Source organism: Eurosta solidaginis, chromosome 4 (genome assembly GCF_040869045.1).
Source record: "Eurosta solidaginis isolate ZX-2024a chromosome 4, ASM4086904v1, whole genome shotgun sequence".
Classification (NCBI taxonomy): domain Eukaryota; kingdom Metazoa; phylum Arthropoda; class Insecta; order Diptera; family Tephritidae; genus Eurosta; species Eurosta solidaginis.
In genome coordinates, this window is record NC_090322.1 from 232491674 (window position 1) to 232498062 (window position 6389).

Here is a 6389-nt window from a genome sequence, read left to right on the forward strand (position 1 = left end):
GACCATCAAGTTGAGAATAATGTCATGAGCCAAGCCGTGACGTTCAAGGACACTGTCCCTGCGACCGATGTCGGGATCAAATATAATGTATTGCACTGAGTGGTGTATGAAATACGCAAGACCGCGACCATTTCCGCTCTCGCGATCTTTTCTGTGGACATTATACCCAGGGTAGGTCTGCAGAGCAGATCTTGCTGTGAGTTTGGTCTCTTGAATCGTAGCAATGCGGATGTTATGCCGCTTCATGAAATCGACTATCTCTGCGATCTTTCCAGTTAATCTATTACAGTTTAACTGCAGAATTCTGAAGTGCAACGGGGGAGATGTCGTAACTCTAAGGGTAAGTGACGGGTGACTACGCCTGAGTTGAGGGAGGGACGCAATTGCTGTTGTGGCCCTAGGACTGACAGCCCTTGGTCGGGAAAAATCCCGAGTCGCTCCGGTGCATAGAACCGGCTGCCTTGGAATGTGGTTATATTAATCGCACCCGAGATGGTCGGGCTAGTACCTTAATGGTGCTTTATTACCGGAACGTACCGGACCTATATCCAGCAAAGTAAAATCAACATGGATAACACTCCCCAAAACATTTCCGTTAATGCAACAACATTATAACATAGCACATATGATGAAGGCCTCGGGTACTGCCTAAATAGAAACGTTTGACAGTAAACCATTGAAATTAGAGCTATGCGAGGAACATGACTTGCTTACGAGAACTCGTGTCACCTAGCCCAACTTTAATATGCATATTGCTTTGATCGCTTCAAAGCGAAAACAGTGGCTAGAAGTTTCATTCATTTCTACAGTTTAACTTCATTGCTATGGTTTGTAAGCAAATATACACCTTCTTAGAACCAGGTATTTTTTCGGCACCGGGTATTTTTGCGAATCAACAAATTTTTCAGAACGGGGTACTTTTTCGAAAATCTGTTACTTTTGATAAACTGGTACTTGGGTTAAACCGGGTACTTTTTAAGTGCTGAGTACTTTTGCTAAACCGGATACATTCTTCCAACCGGATACTTCTGTTGAACAGGGTTCTTTTTTAGAACCGGGCCTTTTGTTAAGCAAAGTACTTTTTCAGAACCTGGTAGTTTTTAAAACCGAGTACTTTTGCTCAAGCTTATAATTTGGTTTAGCTGGGTACTTTTTAATACTTATTATATATATATTATATTATTTATTTGGCATTATTGAGAGAAAACTTTCAAATTATTTTTGTATTATTTTAAACTAATGTCGGGACTATTTATGGACGAATTCGGAACTCTTTCGCTAAACTTAAAGGTAAAAGTAAAAACCTTACACTTCAGCTAAAATTGTATATTGTCATGGAAGCACAAAAAGTGAATGAAATAAATTTTTTTATTTTTATTTTTGTAAGTGCATTATTATTCTACAACCCATTACATATGTATGCATGATAATACTTCAAAGTTTCCATAGTACGAAGTAATTATGATGAATTTTGAAGCTCCCAAAATCTTTTGGCTTTATGCGATATTATGGACTATACGTTTGCTGACTGCATTACGTTACTTAAAATCGGCCACCAAAATCGTCTTTCCAGCCGTCAGGATCACCTTTGACTGGAGATTTGGGACGCCTATGAGACCTTTGAGGATTTTCACCACAAACGCCTTTCTCACCTAGTTGTTGTGCACCTTTTGAAGTGTCTTTACGATTCGGGCTGCCTTGACGCCCTTTACCAGCGCCTTCCCCAACTTTTTGTGGAGAATTAGGACGAGAGTTATTTGGTAACATACGGTCAGCTACAATAACAGCAGCAGGACCATCTCGTAGTTGATTATGGTCCTTACCAAGTTCAGAAGGATCCTTTACAAGGTCAGTTTGACGAATACTGTTTGTTGAAACGTCGTTCACCATCAACACCAAAGCTACTAGGGCAGCTAGTAAAGTAGTAAGAGCTCTCATTTCTATTTAAAGACAAACTTGATAGAATTTATAAGAAGTTGAATATATCACTGTAAAAGACTTGACACCAACGGTCCTTTTATACGAAAAATTATTGCTCCAAATTTTATGCGCACAAAAGAATTTACTTGGAAAACATATAAATGTATTGAAATTTGTTTGTCTATTCATTAAGACTGTTTATTTAATACTCCAAGACAATGCGCGAAGTGAATAAACAACTTAGAATTTGCTTTAATTAGATTTAGCTTTAATTTTGAAGTTGTTTTCGTACGATTTTCTGATAACTTGAAGAAACAACGTCTGCATATTTTTTATTGACACGACATAATGGAAACCTTAATTAATATTTTGTTAGTAATTGTTTTGTTCAATTTTCAGTCCAATAAATAAAGGAACTACTGTTCATTATCACATGGCAGCCAGATTTTATTTAAGTTTTAATAAACAAAATATTTGTTGCAGAGTAAATACCGTTAGCGTGTGTCGTTCTTTGAAAGGGTTGCTATGTTATCGTATGTTCCATCAACACATCCTACAACTCCTGGTATTCCGAACTTTGCATAAAAATCGTGTGCAGTTTGACGCTGCTCTTCTAAAGTCGCCCAAGTTATCCATTATGGACAAAGAAACGGTTCCAAAATGTTCAGCACCTCATTGAAATAACATTGGCTAAGACCCACCTTTCCAACGCCTTTTTCATGTCCTCCTTCTGCGAAAAACGAAGACATCCGCGCAACTTTGCAATTGGTGGAACTTCAAATTTTTGCTCCAGTGGTGGCAAAGGAGTTGGTAAAAATATCTAATAAATATTTGAATGCCGGCTTGTTTAAGCCGGAGTCATTGGTGCCGTATGTCGTATCGCTGTATCCGTATCCCTAACGTAATCAGCTGTTTATCGTTACGACGGTTAACCAAAACCCAATTGGTTGGCTACGATACGGTTACGACCTTAGCGGCACCAATAATCGATTGCATTGATTCTCATAAGATTGGTCGAATCAGCTGTTATAAGGTTACCGATAAAGCACCAATGTCTCCAGCTTTAGTCTGTATTATTGCCGAAAACTACTTATTGAAAAAAGTTAACTTGTTAGGTATTCAAAAGTTCAGGAAATATAAATTTTTAACTTACAGTGAATGACTTAGCTCCAAAGGGTTAGAACTATCCCTTAATTACCCCCGAGTCGCTTTCATATTTATATTCTCCTCCGCGCTCAAACAAAATCAGCCTAAGTGCAATACTAAACATTTTTTTATAAATTTTTTATCTTTATTGTGGCTAAATGTACACAATTGCAAGTAAATTATTTGTTCACTGCTAATTCACAATAGAGCATCAGCTGTTTCGAAGTAAACTTTTGTTCGCCCGAAATTGGCCATACGCGAAAAAGGTCACCCGAACAAAAAAGTGAAGGCGAACACTTTTCCGTGTGAACTTCGCGATAAGGGTGATTTTTAGCCTGAACAAGCGCGCTGTGAGGTTTGCCTTCTCGGTATTAGATAGAGAATCAAAAAAAGTGGGTTTTGCCGTAAATAGAGACAAGTACTTGCTTAATCCAAGATCGGCTTGGCAGCCGCTTCACTGTTGACGGATGTAAATTCGAAACTCTGCCGGATTTCATTTATTTAGGAATCAGCACTATCAGGAAGAACAATGCCAGCTTAAAAGTCAAACGAAGAATAACTCTTGCCAACAAGTGCTTCTTTGGACTGAAAGTGCAATTGAAAAGAAAAGTCCTATCTCGACGAACAAAAATCACGCTCTACTTGCTCATCATACCTGTCCTGCTGAATAATGGACGGTGTTGAGGGAAGATGAGATGGCTCTTGAAATATTCGAGAGGAAAGTTCTCCGGAAGATTTATGATCATGTCCGTGTTGCCGAAGGCGTGTATCAAATGAGGTATAATGAGGAGCTGTATGAGCTTTACGCAGGTATGACGATAGTGCAGCGAATTAAAACACAAAGGCTTCGCTGGCTAGGTAATATTATGCTAATTGACAAAGACGCTCCGGCCAATAAAGTATTTCAGTTGACACCGCAGTTTGGAATTAAAGGAATTGGTAGCCCTCAACTGGGGTGGGAGAGGCAGGTGGAGGAAGACTTGACCTACATACCTTGGTGCACCCAATTGGCACCAGTTATCTCAAAACAGGTAAAGCTGGCTGGGGGCTGAACGCCAATTTATGATAATGATGGTATATGGAATGTGGACGGATTTCAAAGACTTCAAGGTGTATTAGAGATGCCATCAAATTTGGTAATATATACAATTTGTTTAGAATGGGGTAAAAATTTTAATATAAAATCGTTAATATTAGTTTCCAGATTTATTTGTTGGTAGCGTTTCCTTGGTCCAATTTTGTTTAAATTTCAAATGTGTTCAAAGCTTTTCATTGACCCGTGAGGACATTTTCCACTTTCGATCACTCACTATATAAGTAAGTTGAACTGTACGCAGTTGCGATTAATCTCGGGAAAGCAGAGTTCAGACAAAACTTTTCGAGAATTTATTGACCTATAACTTGGTATTGAACGTTTGAAAGTCTGATAAAGCGAAATATTTGGGAAAAAGTGATTTGTGTGACCATAGGCCGTTGATTACCCGTAATTTTAATAGAGTCGATAGCAACCAGGTGAGCATAGCCGTATGTCACACGCTAATCCTAAAAATATTATCTGGCGATCATGGGGTTTTAATTAGCAATTCGTTTATTTACTGAACTGAAAAGCAAACAAAAGAATTGCTATCGAGAAGTTAATTTGGTTCTCTAAATAAGGAAATGTCTGAAAACAACATAAATATTTATGTTAAAGCTATAAAAAACAAATATATGTTTTTTGTTTTCTAATCATTAGACCTTGTCAGAGAACATATACTCAATGAGAAGGCGTTTTATAGCGAATTTTCAGTTACGATCCATTTGCATGTGAAACGTCTTGAGTTTCACCACGGCCACCAAAATGGTGATGGATTCCCCACGAAAAATGTTAGAGAAATTTTCAACAGAATTCGAGGGACTTATTTAGGACTCTCTTACTTTTCAACTAAATTTTGTCTGTGTTCCTTCATTTTCTGTTAGCAAAAGTTTATTTGGGAACCAGCATCAACACTAGCAAAAAGTTCAGCACTAAAATCCAGCGAAGAGTCAATCTTGCCAATAAATGCTACTTTGGACTAGGTAGGCAATTGAAAATAAAGTCCTCACTCGGCGAACGAAAATCATACTCTACAAGTCACTTATCGTACCCGTCCTGCTATATGGGGCAGAAGCATGGACCATGACAACAGCAGATGAAGCGGCTTTGGGAGTGTTCGAGAGAAAAGTTCTTCAAAAGATTTATGGACCTCTACGCGTTGGCGATGGCGAGTGCCGAAGAAGATTTAATGATGAGCTGTACGAGCTATACGCAGACATCAACATAGTCCAGCGAATTAAAACGCAGCGGCTGCGTTGGCTTGGCCATGTTATGCGAATGAATGATGATGCTCCGGCCAAGAAAGTGTTTCTATCGGAACCCGCCTATGGAGAGGTAGAGGGCGGCCTCCACTCCGTTGGAAGGACCAGGTGGAAAACGATTTAAACTCCCTTGGTGTGACCAATTGGCGCCGGTTGGCGGAGCGAAGGAGCGACTGGCGCGCCTTGTTGGACGGCCATAACCGTTTAGACGGTTAAGCGCCAATTAAGTAAGTAAGTAAGTAAGTAAGTATGTACACGAGAGTGGCAGCTTGATTTATTGTTGTTGTGCCTTTATTACTAACAGCTTAGTGATGCTAGAATTTGCCATACTGCCCTCCACCTAAGTCGGATCGTCCCGATCAGACAAATTTTTTGGTCTAAACGCTGCCAGCCTTTCCAAATGAACCACCTTCATTTTGTTTCGTGGTTTGCCAATGGTTTGTATGCGGTAAACTACATCGTTGATCCGTTTTATAACTTTATATGGGCCCTCCCAATTACACTGCAATTTCGGGGACAAACCTTTTTTTCATTGTGGGTTGTATTACAGCACCAAATGTCCTTCCTGAAAATCTTCCGAATTCATTGCTTTATCATACCTGGCTTTCATCTTGTCACTCATAATCTTTCGTTAATCGTTAATTCGTTGTCTTATAAGATCGTGTGTTTCCTTCATTTCTTCCTCCAAGACGCCAGTGGATTTCTTCGCATTTCTCTTTGCATCGGCATCTATCCCAAACTTCAAATCAACTGGCCGTCGAAGGTGATTGCCAAAAATTATCTTTGCGGGAGTTTCCTTAGTTGTTCCATGTCCCATTCATCCGAACACGTTATAGTCATAAGCCGGAGATCCATGATGTCTTCCTTTGCCTCAGCTTTCGAACAGTGTTCGCATTCCAAATTACTTGGTCTTCGTGACATTGCATCGGCATTCCCATGGGTACTACCTTTCCGATGCTCAATGGAAAAGTCATAGCTTTGGAGTC